We start from the raw sequence: 18,028 nt of genomic DNA, 5'->3' as shown, positions 1-18,028 counted from the left end.
CTTCGAGTGGGCTTACTAGTAATATATAATATTCCCACTGCTAATACAGCAATGATCACTGACATTATTATTAATATTAGTAATAAGGACTAATAATAATAAAAATGATAATAATACATTTTCCTTTTTTATTTTAAGAATTTTTAGTGTTCAATTCTTTGATAACCTTTGCTATTTGTTTAGAAACACGAGACATGGAAATCAACATGATATTTTAAAATGGTTTGTAGGCTCTAGGTATATTATATATAATTTTTTTTTTTGTATTTTCCTTTGGCAAATAGTTCAAATAATGGCCAGGAGTAAACTTTTCTCAGAAGTTTTAATATTTGTCTTTAGTTGTTTTGTTTATATTATTGTATCCCAAAATGTTTTTGTTATTTTGAAACATCAGCTCCATACATAGGCCCTTATTCTGATTGATGCGTACTTTCCCGAATACTTTCGGATAGCGTGTTTCCGGCGTCTGCGCATGCGTGGGGAACGCAAGGCGCATGTGCCAAGCATTGACTCCGTACCTGTTCGTGCTAATCCCGTACAAAACTGTGCACCGCAATCAGTCTGGAAATATGGGCGTATTATGGGCGTCATGCGGAATGACACATGGGCGTAGTTTCAAAGTGGGCAAAACTGGGTGGAAACATGGGCGGACACGGGGGAGTACACTTATGTTGGGGGGCGTGCATTCGGATAGCACTCCGAATGGCCGCGAACAAAACCGATAGAAATGTGCGGTGTCCATAAGCAAGTATTGCTTTGCGGAAACCACTCGGCCCTGCGGTAGGCGAACGGAACGCCTAATGACTACAAGCATTAACAGCTGAACACAATACAATCGACTCCTTTACTCATTACTCACTAATGGCACGCTTGTCAGTGCTTTAATTGAAACCATTGCTGCTTCAAGGAACCTTTACTAAACACACACATATGCTGTACTTGTCACACACTTTGAAACTGCTAAGAATGGACATCACTGAATATTAATACTATCAATACACATGTGTATTCTACATGTACTAATTAAACCACACAATTTTGGTGAAATAAAGACATTTATTTCAATACATTCCACAGACACTGACACTGTGAAGCAATAAAAAATAAAAAATAAAAAATACCAAAAAGCATGGCAGGAATGTACATAAATAAATTATAATAGAAAATAAATATAATTGTACACATTCATAACCACAGCAGAATCATTTGGAACACAAAGGGACTTAGCAACATCACTTCAAGTACAGCAGACAGTAATGGCAGGCAAAAGAGGGCAACAGGGGAACCAAAAATGACATTTGAAGCAAGGGCTAATCTGGTTACCCTCAGCACGTGATTGGACACAAGAAGCTGACACACACAGCACAATGAAAGAGTTGGGACCACATAACGGTGGAGATTAATGCAGCCACAAGTTCATTTGCGGCCACGTTTGCCCTTGGTAGGCTCCTTGGCCTGTGCAGCAGCTCTTCGGCCACGGACAGATGCTGGCCCAGGTGGAGCAGATGCTGGTGAGGGGGTGGATGGTCTACCCCTCCTGCCAGCAGGGAGTGTTGCTGGTGGTAATGCACCAGAAACGGATGACATTAGGACCCTATTGCTGTCAACTAGCTCCACCATAAGCTCATTATGGTGGAGGAGGAGGATGTTGTGGAGGAGGAGGAGCAAGTGCAGGAGGAGGTGGTGGAGGAGGAGGAGTATGTTGTGGAGGAGGAGGAGCAAGTGGTGGAGGAGGTGGTGGAGGAGGAGGAGGAGGTGCCTGAGGAGGTGGTGGTGGAAGATGTGGAGGAGGTGTTGGTGGCGGAGGAGGATGTGGAGGAGGTGGCTGACGAGGTGTTGGTGGCGGAGGAGGATGTGGAGGAGGTGGCTGAGGCGGTCGGGCCTATTGAGGAGGCCAGGAATGTCCAGGAGGCGGCCGATTCAGAGGGGGAGGAGGCGTGTGAGGTGGTGGAGGCAGAACAGATCGGTATGTATACATAATGCATCATTCATCAATTATTTGTACTTGTATTTGTTATGTAGCACTGGTGAGGAAAAATTTGGTTACAATACTATTAATACATAACACAAAGTGGGTAGCTACAGATACAGGTACGGGTTAGATGGGGTGACCAAGGCATCCCTTTCATCCAGGACACATCTTAATTACACAGGTTTGTGGGATGGCTTGGAGCTCCATTTTGACTGCCACATAACCGTTGTAGTTAAACAGGAACCACAGAATTGTAGGTTGGTTTAGACTGAATTATGATTTTGAGGATGTGTACTGTGCATTCCTGACATTTGCATAACTCCCATGCCACAAACCATCACTGAACTTAGACTGAGGAGATTGTGACAAGTTGTTATTGACGGAGGACATGACATGCTTGTCATTGGTTAGTCATGGGTGGGTTGTGAATCAGAAGAAACACTATGACTGGTAGGTCTTCTGCAGAGTAAAGGGTAGAGGGACAAAAACACAGTATTAATTAAATAAGTTTGCATGTATGTATATATGTATGTGTCATATATATTTATCTATGTGTGTCTCTATCTCTCTACATATATATATATATATATATATATATATATATATATATATACATACATGTCACCTTGCATTTCTTTGATTTATGTAGCAGTATGTGAAATGTATGCATGAATATCATGACTAATTTTTGCCCCTTTTACATGCCCACAGATGCCACAACACAAGCAGATGAGGGTGTTCGTGGGGCCCTCATGCGGATGCGCCACCATTTACAGCTGCTAATTGCAGACCTGCAGGACCTTAGCGACTTGCTAATGTAAATTATTTTTTTGTATTTTTTTATATTTAAATGTTTAAAAGTTGTCAGAATAAATGTTTTATGCAAGTTCGAAGTTGTCGGTTTTCTTTTCACATTAAACAGTATATGTGTAGATTGTTTATAATATTTTACACAGGGACAAATACAAACCATTGCACTTGAATTGATGTAAGGGTTAATGTGTGCAATGGATGTGTTAGGCATGGGTTTAAGTATATATTGGCATTTAATTGATTCCAATTACAAATAAACATTTTTTTATGAGGATAGGTAATTGAATAAGTGGATCATGTGATGTATTGCAGAATAGACATAATAGTGGGTAGTTTTGCGTAAATACACCGCTTCCGTGCGGACGCCCCGCTTGCCATCCATTCGGATGCGGTATCACAGTGCATACTCTGTAATACCGTGCAGAATCTGAGTGTGTCCACCGCACACGCATGGTTTGTATGTCGTCCGTAAACACGCCCTGTTCTTAAAGAGTGAGTCCGTCCGAATGCGGAGGACACGTGGGCGTTTCTACGGACGATGGCCGCACGCTGCCGCACAGCGTGGCGTGCGGCCCGCACCGTAACAATTCGGGAATATCCGCACCGATCAGAATAAGGGCCATAGTTATATCAACAATAGAAAAAAGGATACAGCACTCCTCAATTAGGACTTCATATGTAGGGATTCACAATGTTCACACACGATGGTTGATTCCCATGAAATGCAAAAAACCCCCCAAAGAAAACAGCGTCTTATTCAAATAATCTTTGGCCGTACGGCAATCTACATGTATTGAGATCTTCAAAATATTCGGGCCTATGGGTTCCCAGGTCTGTGTGTTAGAGTTCAAGTATGGATCACCTCGTGTGGGGTTGTAGAAAATGGATGCTTACATAAAACAGATTCGACAAGACATCTCAATGTATCTTTGCATCAAATTAGTCCTCCTCAATTAGGATTCCATAGGTGGAGATTCACAATGTTCACATACAGGATGGATAATTCCCATGAAATGTAAAAGAGAAAATGAAAACAACGTCTTATTCAAAGAATCTTTGGCCACACAACAATCTGTTGTGATCTTTAAAATATCTGGGCCTATGATATGTTTTGTCGAGTTTATTCGATGTAAGCTCTAAAGTGAGCGTCTATTTCTACCACCCTACACGTGGTGATCCTTGCTTGATAACATGTATGTGTATATGTGCCTAGTAATCACCCCTCCACAGTTTCTACCCCATCTGTGTAAACCATGTCTGTCTACCCCTCTCATTCAGAATGTAAGCTCTCATGAGCAGGGCCCTCTCCCCTTGTGTGCTTCCCCTCTTTTAAACCATTTTCGACTCCATACTCCCTACAACGGCCCCTAGCCCTTGATTTCTGGCACCCTGATGAATATTTAAGTGTTTATATACCATTTACACCCGCACCATGCTCAACCTTGTCGGTGGACTAAGGTTCTGAGGGATTCTGGTACTGTGAGCATGGCTGCGGCAGTGTAGCATCTATCATTGGTTTGTAAAGGTGCCGACCAGCTGCCCGTTTGCCTGCCCACCTGGATTCCTGGCAGTCAACTTACTTGGACCCTCCTCTGGTAACCCTACTGGTCCTGGTCACTTGTCAAGCTCCCCTTACTACTGAGTTTAGTGACATAATGCGAGGCAACACACAATTTATTATTGATGATGCACCCTACCACCTGCCCTTCCCTGTCCCTGGGGTGGACAGGGAAGTCTATACCTAAGCGGAGCAAGACTGCAGGGGAAACACAGGCAGCATGGACTGGGTCCTGGATTGTTGCACCTGCAGTACCAGGGAGGTGTGTTGGTAAAAGTGTGGAGGTGCTGCCACTCACTCAGTCCCACAAATAAATGTTTAGTATGCACATACTTGCCTACCTGACCCTCTCCATGCGGGAGAAAATGCTCTGGTCCTGGACTTCCCTGGTAATGTATGATTGCCATCACCTGTGGTGAAACACCTTTACCAAGCTCCCCACAGGTGCTGGCAATTATACATTACCAGCAAAGTCCAGGAACAGAGCATTTTCTCCCGTATGGAAAGGGTCAGGTAGGCAAGTATGAGTATGCAATGTAAATGTAATATGAAAGTACAGGTACTATTATGGCTCATTGTGCTCAGCAGTAGTTCAGCTGATTTTTCTTACATTGCATAGCGAATATGATATATCTGTTTTTTCTTGGAGTAATAATAAAAACATTTTAAAAATCAGTTTAATAAAAATACGCTCAAGGGGGGCGTTTGGGGGGGGGGGTCACCAGAGAAATCAGTGGCCACAAGATTTCTGTTGCCGGACCTGATTGCTATTTGCTTATGTACTCTATAAGGCACTGCGCAACCCCTCTTGTGCCATATAAATAAAAGATAACAATAGTATTATCGCTCCAGGCCAGTGATATTATATATTTAGAAATGTACTCTAGAAATGCTTTTATTAACATGGTGATCAAGGAAATAATAATAAATAGGACCCTGGTGCCATCATGAAATTATTGTCTTATTTCCAAAACATCACACGGAGATGACTACACTCAACAAGTTCACTACGTTAATGAGTTAACGTGTTTCTGCAAACAACATGTCACCTGGTACAGCATACAGTACATTAACAAAGAGGGCAGCTAAAAAAAACCTTTACCCTAAGAAAGTAAGCAATGGAGAACATTGTTTTTACTCTGGATATTCTTGGCATTAACCGATAAGATGTTATTTATTTATTAACAGTTTTTTTATATAGCACAGGCATATTCCGCAGCGCTGTACAGAGAATATATGAACATTCACATCAGTCCCTGCCCCAGTGGAGCTTACGATCTATATTCCCTACCACATGTACACGCACACACAGACATTCTAGGGTTAATTTTTGTCGAAAAACCTACCAGTATATTTTTGGAATGTGAGAGGAAACCCACGCAAGTACGGGGAGAATATACAAACTCCACACAGCTGTGGCCATGCTGTGAGACAGTAAAGCTAGCCATTACACCATCCGTACTGCCCAACATACTGTAGTATTATTAGTCTATTTATACAACTTTCCATTGTATACTTTGAAGATGTTACGGTAGATTTTCATTTGTCCTTTTTAAACACTCAGTTAATCGCCCAGGTTATTTATTAATTATATCATTCTGATTTATTTTTACACGTATAATATTCTTATGTAACTATTTTATCATCCATTTTCTTATCCCAATAAGTCCTAAAGAAACAATTAAATATTTTGTTAACATTTATATGTATATATATTTTTTGTTTTTACAATATTTCAGTAAAATTTCCTTTGCAAATCTTTAAGTAAATGTCATAGCACACAAGAAGAGCCTACGGTGTGTATTTTAATTTCCACATTGCAAGACCATTTCTCTGCAGCTTTCAGTGACTAGTAACACAGTCTGTACAACCAAGGATATTAGAGAGGAAAATGCAGCTATCTCTCTGTAAATGGATGTATTTGGTGTTGATGGCGAGATACAGTTTTCACCTTTATCCCAGCATGCTGTTGACCCACTGGGTTAGTGCTAATCATCCCTGTAGGCACCAATAATTTCCCATATGTGAAATTTGATAAGTTGGGGCACCCACTCCACCTGAAGATGATTCCAGCTGACTATTCAGTTATCGCTATAGACACCTTCAAGTACATCCAGGACTGTCCTTGTATTCTAAGCTTTATCAAATGCTCTACACGTGTGTCTTTTATCTCTTAATTGAGGCTTGACTGCTAGAAATTCCTATCTCTCAAACTGTGCCGCATTCAGCATTAACTTTAACTGCTTTAGGTACTTCAATGTAAGAAAAGGACTTCAAGAAAATAGAGAGGTTGAAGGATTGTACTAAAACGTAGCTCATAATGACATATTTTAAACCGAATAGAAAAACGAAATGTCTAAAAAAAAGAAAAACAACAACATAATAATATAAAATTATAATGTTTTTTTCTTCTTTTAAATGTAAGCAATAAAATGAATAACATTGAAAACACAAGTAACAGTTTTATAATTAAATGTTATATATTTTCATATTAATAAACGTAAAAAAGGTAATTTAGCTTAATGGAGAAAATTACACTATTTTGTGTGGCTATAAAGAGTAAAGAATAAAATGCACAGCTTATAATGGGAAGTACAGGAATGGAGGCACAAGGGGGAGAGGAAACGTTATACTAAAGGTTCCTACATACTGTGAGATTCGCTGCATCGCCAAAATCATTACCGATATCGGAGGAGCTCACGGACGGAATGATCTAGTGCATACAATATTGTTCAGTGTAGTCATCGGGTCCCTGCCCCGTACATGCAGTTGATGATGATATAGTCAGATTGAGCTGCATGTACATATGAGGGGGGGTATATTCAACATATGGGTGTACGCATTGTTCGTATCACACACACTGGCCGATATTGTAAACAATATAGCTCAAAAGGGCCAAAGTGAGCGATATTGTTTAAAATATTGCATAGTGGCATGGTGACAAGAAGGGTAAAAGGGGACACCCATATGGGGCCCTGACATTGAGGGGGGCCCCAAGGGTAAGGGCACTTAAAGTTGGGCCGAAGTTCTTTATAATATTGTTAAAGTGATTTTATAATATTTTTAAAGTGATTGCTACAGTTGTCCGTAATTTAGGTAAAAAATAAACAAACAGAAGACATGCTACTGTGTTTCCCCGATAATAAGATCTACCCCAATAACAAGCCCTACCCTTATTTCTGCACAACAGTCCAAAACAAGCCCTACCCCGAAAATAAGTCCTAGCTAAATCCCCATTTTGCCCAGTCCTTGGCTAAACTACAATGCTTCCAGCTTCGTACCCCTCGCCCCGCATGAAATGGATGATGCTGTTAAAGATTTAGCCCTAGTAACCCTGGTACTGCTGAAGCCTCTGCTGGCATCAGCGGTCACAAGGATGCATTGAACGTGTGACATTACCGTGCACCTCAAGGACTGAGCTGCATCTGTACACAGGCGGGAGCAGAGTGACTGAGCAGCGACGGGAAGGCTGAGTGGCTGAAAAAACGTGGAAGGAAAGGAAAGTGGCAGTTGTGCTTAAAGTGTAAAGTGATTGATGGGTATGATGGGGATAAAAGCAGGACTGAGGGGCATGATGGGGCTGAAAGCAGGACTGAGGGGCATGATGGGGATAAAAGCAGGACTGAGGGGCATGATAGGGATAAAAGCAGGACTGAGGGGCATGATGGGGATAAAAGCAGGGCTGAGGGGCATGATGGGGATAAAAGCAGGACTGAGGGGCATGATAGGGATAAAAGCAGGACTGAGGGGCATGAATGTGATAAAAGCAGGGCTGAGGGGCATGATGGGGATAAAAGCAGGACTGAGGGGCATGATGGGGATAAAAGCAGGGCTGAGGGGCATGATGGGGATAAAAGCAGGACTGAGGGGCATGATAGGAATAAAAGCAGGACTGAGGGGCATGATGGGGATAAAAGCAGGACTGAGGGGCATTATGGGGATGAAAGCAGGACTGAGGGGCATGATGGGGATAAAAGCAGGACTGAGAGGCATGATAGGGATAAAAGCAGGACTGAGGGGCATGATGGGGATAAAAGCAGGGCTGAGGGGCATGATGGGGATAAAAGCAGGACTGAGGGGCATGATAGGGATAAAAGCAGGACTGAGGGGCATGATTGTGATAAAAGCAGGGCTGAGGGGCATGATGGGGATAAAAGCAGGACTGAGGGGCATGATGGGGATAAAAGCAGGGCTGAGGGGCATGATGGGGATAAAAGCAGGACTGAGGGGCATGATAGGGATAAAAGCAGGACAGAGGGGCATGATGGGGATAAAAGCAGGACTGAGGGGCATTATGGGGATGAAAGCAGGACTGAGGGGCATGATGTGGATAAAAGCAGGACTGAGGGGCATTATGTGGATAAAAACAGGACTGAGGGGCATGATGGGGATAAAAGCAGGACTGAGGGGCATGATGGGGATAAAAGCAGGGCTGAGGGGCATGATGTGGAGAAAAGCAGGACTGAGGGGCATGATGGGGATAAAATCAGAACTGAGGGGCTCGATGGGGATGAAAGCAGGACTGGGGGATCATAACGGTCATCAATGTTAATTAAAATAAGCCCTACCCTGAAAATAAGCCCTATGGTGTTTTTTTTGGACCGAAAAAAGACAGTCTCTTATTATCGGGGGAAACACGGTATGTGCAGTACTGTTAGGTGCATGTGGCAACGTAAACACAAGAGTGGATGAGGCAGTCACAACTTCATATCCCTACTAATGAACACCCACAATATTATTATTTTGGACAGGAACTCACATAATACTATCTAGCCTTGAATAGCCTCCATGTTTATTGAAATAAATCAATTCTGTTCATATTTATAAAATCGGATGCCATCGCCGCTCTCTCTCCACCCCCAAACCCCATCAGATTGCTGATAGTCTGATGCTGTCTTCATCATCACCGTGGTTCATCTACAGTACAGTATGTGAAGAGTATGTGAGTACCAAACATCAATATTTGTGGCACAGGGCTCAGATCTGAATGAGGGCCTAAATCACACACCCCCATACAGGGAAGAGGTTCCAGATCGATAAAGCCCTTACCTGTACATCAAAGTACGTGGTCTATGCTCTGTTTTGCCCATGTGGCTTGTGCTACGTGGGCAAAACAGAGTGACAATTCAAAGAAAGAATGGCCCAACATCGCACGGCAATCAGGGCAGCACTGGCCAGTGGCCCGCCAATTTGCCAATTTGCCCAATTCCAGCACGGTGTGGCCACAATTCGCCACAAAATTATAAACCAGGTTCTGCCTTCCCCCAGGGGTGGCAACCGTGGCAAAACACTGCTTCAACTTGAGGAAAGATGGATCTATACAACCCAGAGGACTAAATGATTATGCAATGTATTGCATAATATATTCTAGCTTTACACACCCGATATGCATCAAAAGGCATGGTGGCATTGTGGAATATGTCCACTGTAGTCCAGCCAACAATGGATTCACCCCTAGAGTGTACCATTGGCTATCCAAGAACACAAGATACCTATTAGTCATAGGCTTCATGCCCCAGCCACCCCGGCCAATATGCATGCTACTCTACATCGCCGTTTTTGTGGTAGACTTGCACACCTAGCCACTGACATTACACATCTGTCCCCCACATACCCCTTTAGTGACACAACGGGTATTTACCTCCTTTTGGTTAGTCCCATACACACAACTAGTATTGCTCTTCTAGCAAAATCTTAGACAGCTCACATGCACACATTGATATTTTTTAATCACATGATCATTTCTCACAGCAGATATGCTAATACACTAGTGGACACTAACCTACAGTGTCACGTAACACTTAAGTGCACAGCAGGGCATAAGCTTCACTTCACACTAGACACACACGAGATGTAAGTGTCACAAAATGACCATTTTTGTACTTTATTGTATGTTGTTTAATTTTTATGCAGGTAAAATATGTGCTATATGTTTGTTTTTGTCTCCGTCACCTAGGTAACGGAAAAGCCGCATCCCCCGCCCGACACACGGAGTGGCTCAGCTGATCTGACAGCTTCCGCCTATGTCAGCAGCCCAGTGAGAGTGGGTTGTAGGTGGGCGGAAGCAGAATGACCCGGCATGCATCCCGTGGATGGAAGTAGAGGAAGGCTTCAGTTGCTTTTAATAAGGTATATATTCTGTTTTTGCACCACACTTGTTCACTTGTTGTTTTTGGCTTGAGAAAGGGGATCGTCCCCGAAACGTTGCCGTACCTCACAATAAACCTGTAAAGGTTTCACCGTTTAAACCGTCTCTGAGTGCCACCTTTTCTGGTCATATACAGTATATATATATATATATATATATATATATGCAAAAAGAAATAGAGAAGACGCACCAATGAGCAAAAAGTAACAACACTTTACTTATGCAATAAGGCTCACATACATTGGGGTTAAAATTCTTATGCTTGCCAGCCAGAGATTATATTTCACCATCTCAGCCCATATATTTATTAGTGGAAGAAATGGGCACTCACCAAGGACTTAATCAGCAACAAGGATTTATTGTAGATACAAGAGGTACATCCATGTAACGTGACGTTTCGGTCTAGTATAGACCATCATCAGGAATATGTACAGCAAGCATAATCAATCTCGGGATCAGAACAGGCAACCTGGTATCCATCCTCCAGAGAGGATACAATTGTATAGCCTCACCGGGCCAGTTTATATACCTAAGACCCGGAAGTGATGTCATCACTTCCTGGTTGTACACCACCGAAATTAGATGCAGCAAAAGCAAGGGTATTATAGATCTCAACTGGATCACAATATATGCACAGTCACTAAAATAAATAACTAAATAAATCACATGTAAAATAGACCAAGTAAATAGCGCTAAATAGCGCTCAGCCGTCAGTCCGGAAGTCACTGGTGCGTTCCACCGTCCTGGCGGAAGTGACGTTTGCTTTACACCAGCAGCGCAAAGCATAATAGGAATGCAGGAAACTCCCGCATATGGCCGGAGGTTTCACTTGCGTTCCACCAGCTCCGGCGGCGGAAGTGGCTGCCTGTCACTTGTATCCCAGCAACAGGCTTAAGCATCAGGACATATATCCGGCTGGGCTAGAGATAGTTACTAAGCGTTCTCCATACCAACCAATGTTGGGAGATCCCTGCATCCCTAACGGGACACCATATAACAGTATAATATGGGCAAATTACTGGCCAATTTAGAGTTACAACAAATAGATAAATTTATAGTGCTGCGCATAAAATCATAGGGTGTACAGGTAATACAAACCAGCCCGGGCAGGATTCACTACTACTGGCAAGATACTATATATACATAAACAATAACAAAGAAAAAACATAATATATACATATTTACAAGTGGCCCTGTAGGACAGGACTTTTATATATAGCATATTTCAGCATTTTGAGCATTTTTATATGATTTTATATTATTTTTATAGGTTTTTAGACACCTGTAGGCCTTAGACTGGTGACATCCAGCTAGAGCAGCCTATTGAAGACATATAAACTTAACTCCATAATCTGCAGATTGGAGTAATATAACTCCAAATATATCATGGTACAAGCAAAAAAAATTGAAAAATACAGAAGAAAACAAAACAGCCCAGAGACACCAACTCTAACTTCAAAAAGCAAAAAAAAACGAACTAAGGAAAAATGAGAAACTTAATCATAAAAATGAAAAAACAGGAAAAGGGTAACGGGTCAATTTCATCTCAGAAAGATGGACAATGGATTTGTTTCCTTAAGTCCCTTGGGAGCAAGGGTATCCAACTCAAAAATCCACTTTGATTCTCTCTTCTTCAGCATTGTAACCCTATCCCCTCCCCTTATAGGTTTAGGGATATGATCAATTGGCATGCAACGAAGGCTGGCCACACTGTGACCTAGTTTGGCGAAATGCTTCGCAACCGGTTTGTCAGACGCCTTGGTTTACAATAAATAAAGGATTTACAATAAATCCTTGTTGCTGATTAAGTCCTTGGTGAGTGCCCATTTCTTACACTAATGTACCATTGATGTTCAGTCATCTGTTGGAGCACCCCCGTCTGAAAACATGAACAATTGAGTGCAAACTCTGCCATTATATATATATATATATATATATATATATATATATATATATACACATCCTGACCTCTGAGCTGTGTGGATGTCAATGTTGCGGTGTCTTGAGAAAGGCCCTCTAGTGGCCGAAACGTAGACCTACAGATAAGCAATTCTGGTTGGATAATCAATAAAGAAGCTGTCAAATACGTGAAATCCTGGTGAGTGCCCTTATTGGGATTCGTCCCATTCTATATATATATATATATATATATATATATATATATATATATATATATATATACACACTGCTCAAAAAAATTAAGGGAACACTTAAACAACACAATGTAACTCCAAGTCAATAATACTTCTGTGAAATCAAACTGTCCACTTAGGAAGCAACACTGATTGACAATCAATTTTGCATGCTGTTGTGCAAATGGAATAGACAACAGGTGGAAATTATAGGCAATTAGCAAGACACCCCCAATAAAGGAACTGTGTTGCAGGTGGTGACCACAGACCACTTCTCAGCTCCTATGCTTTCTGGCTGATGTTTTGGTCACTTTTGAAAGCTGCCAGTGCTTTCACTCTAATGGTAGCATGAGATGGAGTCTACAACCTACACAAGTGGCTCAGGTAGTGCAGCTTATCTAGGACGGCCCACATCAATGCGAGCTGTGGCAAGAAGGTTTGCTGTGTCTGTCAGTGTAGTGTCCAGAGAATGGAGGCACTACCAGGAGACAGGCCAGTACATCAGGAGACATGGAGGAGGCCGTAGGAGGGCAACAACCCAGCAGCAGGACCGCTACCTCCGCCTTTGTGCAAGGAGGAACAGGAGGAGCACTGCCCCCTTGGGAGGCACAGTGCCCTAGGCAGGCACCTAGGTTTGACTTGTGGGAAATAAACCTCTGACTCCTCAGGGGGACAAGAAGGTACTCGAAAATAGGGATGGCCATTGACCATCGATGATTCAAATTCATTGATGGTTTAAGGCCGATGTTGAATACTTTTGCCATTGATGGTGGAGAACCAGATGGTTTCCCTCCAATCAATTGCACAGCAGAACTGATTTTTTTCCCTAAGGTGCCAGGACACAGAGCATAGCTCCGCCCCCATCCAACCCTGATGCCCGCCCCCACATTCTGTTTGGCCGACGGACCGGTCAGTCAAAAAAAATTCATGACCATTGATAGCTAAAACTATCGATGTCTATCCATCACACAGTTTGTGAATATCGATGGCTGGTTATAGAATTGCCATCAATGGCAACCATCGATAAAGTCTGCTCTGATGGCCATCCCTACTCTGAAAGTGAAAGTGAGAGCTGGATACACACAGACAGCAAGAGTGTGGAGAGCGAGCATCTGTAGAGGGCAGCCTGTAGTGAGAGGCTGAGAAAACAGGACAGTGTGAAAAATGAAGAACCCCTTGTTGGCAACAGTATTGTCAGCTTTAAACCACTACTCAGCAGCAGCTACCTAAAACCTGGAGCCTGAGACCCCATAAGCCACAGAGGTTAGGGCTTTATCACCTTACCTGCAGCACCCAGGGCCGCCAAGAAGGGGGGGTGGGTACTAATTACCCGGGCTTGCTGGAGGGGCCCGGTACGGGGTCCTGATCCGACCCCCTCCATCCCTCCTGGGCAGCAGCAGAACACACGTACAGCCTACACTGTCAGCACAGCACCCCCCACACGATTGCAAGCAAAAAGGATTCCTGACCCGTATCATTAGCGCTCGGTGGCCGGCGGTGGTCAGGACTGCATTACTTACCTGCCGCCACCGGTATCTTGCCCGCACGCCGATCTCCAGCCCGTAACGCTGCACCCAGGAGTTTCTGCTGCTGCGGCGGATGGACATGCGCTGGCTCGGCTCCATGTTAGCCCCCGCCTACTTGGAAGTGCGGGACCTTGTGCTTGCGGTGTGATGCAATGATATCATGCTGATTAAACATCATTGCGCCGCCCGAGGCATCACCATGAGGAGAGAGCTGTCTGGCTGGCCTTAAGAGATAGAGCTGTATGGCCAGGTCAGTGGCTTCCCGCACGGTGCTCACTGGTTACAATACTGTTGTCTGATGGGCATGTATGCCTGTTCTATATGCAATGCAGGGGTATAAAGGAGGCTGGGTATTTGCCTTGCTAGAGGGATGGGGGTATGTGCCAGGCTGAGGCTGGGTGTGTGCAATCCTGGGGGGTGAAAGGAGGCTGGTGGTATTAGGTGCCATTATGGGGCTTGGGGAAGGAGGCTGGGTATGTGCCAATTTGGGGGAAGGAGGCTGGGTATGTGCCATGCTGGGGGTTGAGGGAAGTAGGCTGGCATAATGTTCTTAGCTATTCACTAAACAGGAAATACAATATACAGTATATGCTGATATGGGGGCAGCTTCCAGGTGCCAGTGAGCACCCAGGCTTACAGCTTTTGCCATTACCAATCATCTGAATGAGTGCCAGCCAACACTGTAGTGTACACTCTAATATAATTCCCTATATTAAGGTTGCATTGATGTCTAGTAGCTGGTGACAGACACACCCAGTAGGCGGTGATAGACACGCCCAGCAGTGGCGTAGCTTGTGTAAGGCAGCCCCCGCCACTGCTTGGGGGGGCGGGGGCTGCGTGGGCGCCGGCTCCCGCCCGGCACACTGAGTGCCAATTCACAAATATATGCTGGTACTTTGTGGCAGTGTGGCTGCTGGTGCGCCATCTGTGTCTCCCGCACAGGCGAGTCGGCCGCATCACGGGCGCAGCCATGACAGTCTGACTCACTGTCAGTCTGTCACAGTGCCCTTAGATGATTGGCGGGCGGCTGTCCAATGGGGGGGTTGGCTGGCAGCTGTCCAATGGGAGGACGGGCAGCTGTCCAATGGGAGGGCTTCCAACTGTGCGGCCTGGCACGGATTCAATGGCGGGTTCTACGGCGGGTGCCGCACTGTGCGCAGTGAAAGCGTCCCACTGCCACTCGTCAGCGCCAGGAAGAGCCGCCGGTGCCTAGACTCATGCTGGGCTGCTGCGGCGGCGGCGCTGAATCTTCCTGTAAGAGTGTGACGCAGCAGCCTGCAGACAGGGTCCCAGCCGCGGCTGCTAGCAAGGGACTCCCTCGTCTGCCCGCCCCATCGCCTGTTGGTGCCTGTCTCCCACCTGCTGCCTGCTGTCAGAAAATAGGTCAGAAAATATTTATCAGCAGAATTTTTTTTTTATGACATTTTGTATGATTTATGTGTCATTTTTTGTGTGTATGGGTTCAGTGGTGTAGGAGGGACATAGAATTGGAGTATGGACAGGGGGATGGGGAAGGAGAGGTTCAGGGATGGAGGGGGGAAAGGGGGACATAGATGTGAAGGGATGGAGGAAGTAAGAGGTGCAGGGGGGATGGAGGGGCAACGGGGCTGGAGAAGTGGAGATTAGTATGGAGTGAGAGGTGATATGGATAGAGAAATGCAGCAGAGACATATGGACATGGAGGTGTAGGGGTGACAGGAACTGAGAGGTGCAGGGAAGGAGGAATTGAGAGGTACAGGGGTAGCGGGATGGAAAGGTGGAGGCAGTGGCGTAACTATGCTGCTGCAGTTCCCATGGCGGTTTTGGGAAGCCAGCACCGGCAGCGGGTGCACTGCAAATACAGAGGATGCAGCAGCGCTCATCATGACATGGCGCTGCTGCTGACTCCCATTCAGAAAGGTATACACAGTCTATTGGCTGCAGCCACATAGACAACTTGCCTGTGTGCCTTCCTCAAGGAGATGGAATCCCCATAATGCAGACTATGAATAAAGGTGGCACTTCAGGACTTTTTTCCCCCTGTACTCAAGTCATTATATATATATATATATATATATATATATATAGATATATATATAGATATATATATATATATTATAATTTTTTTTCCTTTTCTTACCAAAAATGGCATGGGGGGGGGCGCCACAAAATTTTTTGGCAGGGGGGAGCTAAATTTATAGTTACGCCACTGACGCCCAGTAGGTGGTGATAGACACGCCCAGTAGGTGTTGAGAGACACACCCCTCCAGTGATGCACCCCCTAATAAAATGGGCAGCGCACACCTATGACAGTCACTTTAACACTGTACACTTTAGTAGGGTAACTACTTTGAGCTCCACAGTGCTGATCAATGAAGATAAGCTACACTATTCCATCATATACTAAGTTGGCACTTAGGGTGAAATGTAATAGGATGAGAGATTCAGAAAGTGAGAGATTTGGTAAGAAATCTCCAGTTTTTTTAAAGTGGCAATCATTGACACAGCAAAACCAGTGTGATTTTGCTGTGTCAATGATTGCCACTTTAAAAAAACTGGAGATTTCTTACCAAATCTCTCACTTTCTGAATCTCTCATCCTATTACATTTCACCCTAAGTGTTTTTTTTCCAGTTATTTGCAACAACAGTATTTAACCTGAAACTTTAACTTATAATTGCTTACATATAGCGTTGTGAAGTATTGAATATTTATTATGATAATTTAACTATCTATAGAAAAGTAACATAACTTTTGCATGTTTGCAGTGCTGACAGAGAAATGCATGCTTGAGGTTTACTTTGCACTAATGTATGTTATTTGTGTTATTTGTATTTGATTTGGTGATATCTCAGTGTTTTTCTGATTGAGTACTTTGATGTGAACCAGATTAAAAAAATAATACTTGTGCTGCGTGGGACTGTAAAAAATAATTCCATGCTGCTGGTGCACTGACGTGTGCCACTGAGTGCCACTGCCAAGCAGTACCTAATAATAAAATGAATTATTATAAATTCTGCTGCAGTGCCACTCTTACATGAGCCACGTGTTTGTGCCGCACACTTGTGTGGCTTAGCATAGTTATCCAGCTACCTTGGTGCAACCTTTTGCCCTAAAAACAATATTGTGAGGTGTGAGCTGTTCAGAATAGACTGGAAATGAGTGGAAATTAATGTTATTGAGGTTAATATAGCGTAGGAGCAAAAAAATCAAAACCCAAGAAATCCAAACACAAAACACTTAGGAGGTGTTTTGGCAAAACCCATTAGAACCCAAAACCTCAAGGTAATCAGAACCCAAAACCCGAAAAGTGGCCGGTGCACATCCCTAGGATCCTTTTCATCCGAGTCCAACACCTGTCTCACCTAACACTGCTACTGTACATACTATTACTCACATATTTGGATGTAACATACCCTCTTGTCCCCTTATATAATAACGTTTTGGCTACTGTACTCACTTATACTTACATAATTAATTTATGCCCCCTTTACCCCACGACAAACAAAAGGCTTATTTATCTTTATTTAGCTGTCGGTACTATCCCACTTTATATATATATTTTTTTTCATTTATACCCTGTTTCCCTTCTTACATACTGTACAATATATATTGAAGTTTTGACACCAACCTGCCACCTACCTTGCTCTTCCATTGTCCTGTCACATTTGTTATGTGCTGATAGACAGAAAAGGTTAAGGTTGGAGGTTGCACTCTGTACCTCCAGTTCCAGTAGTCAGTGACATCATATCAGGTGCAGGCAGTGCGAGAGATGAAGATGGCAAAGAGACTCAATCAGAATGTCTGGACTACAAAGAGAATGTCTGATACATCTGAACAGCGCTGGCTCCTACCTTATTTTTTTTTCTTAGTGGGCTGCTGTTAGGTGCAAGGCCATCTG

Source organism: Crinia signifera, chromosome 7, assembly GCF_055691185.1.
Source record: "Crinia signifera chromosome 7, ASM5569118v1, whole genome shotgun sequence".
In the NCBI taxonomy this organism is placed as follows: Eukaryota; Metazoa; Chordata; class Amphibia; order Anura; family Myobatrachidae; genus Crinia; species Crinia signifera.
The sequence above is the reverse complement of the archived record's forward strand: the minus strand, read 5'-3'. Positions refer to the sequence as shown.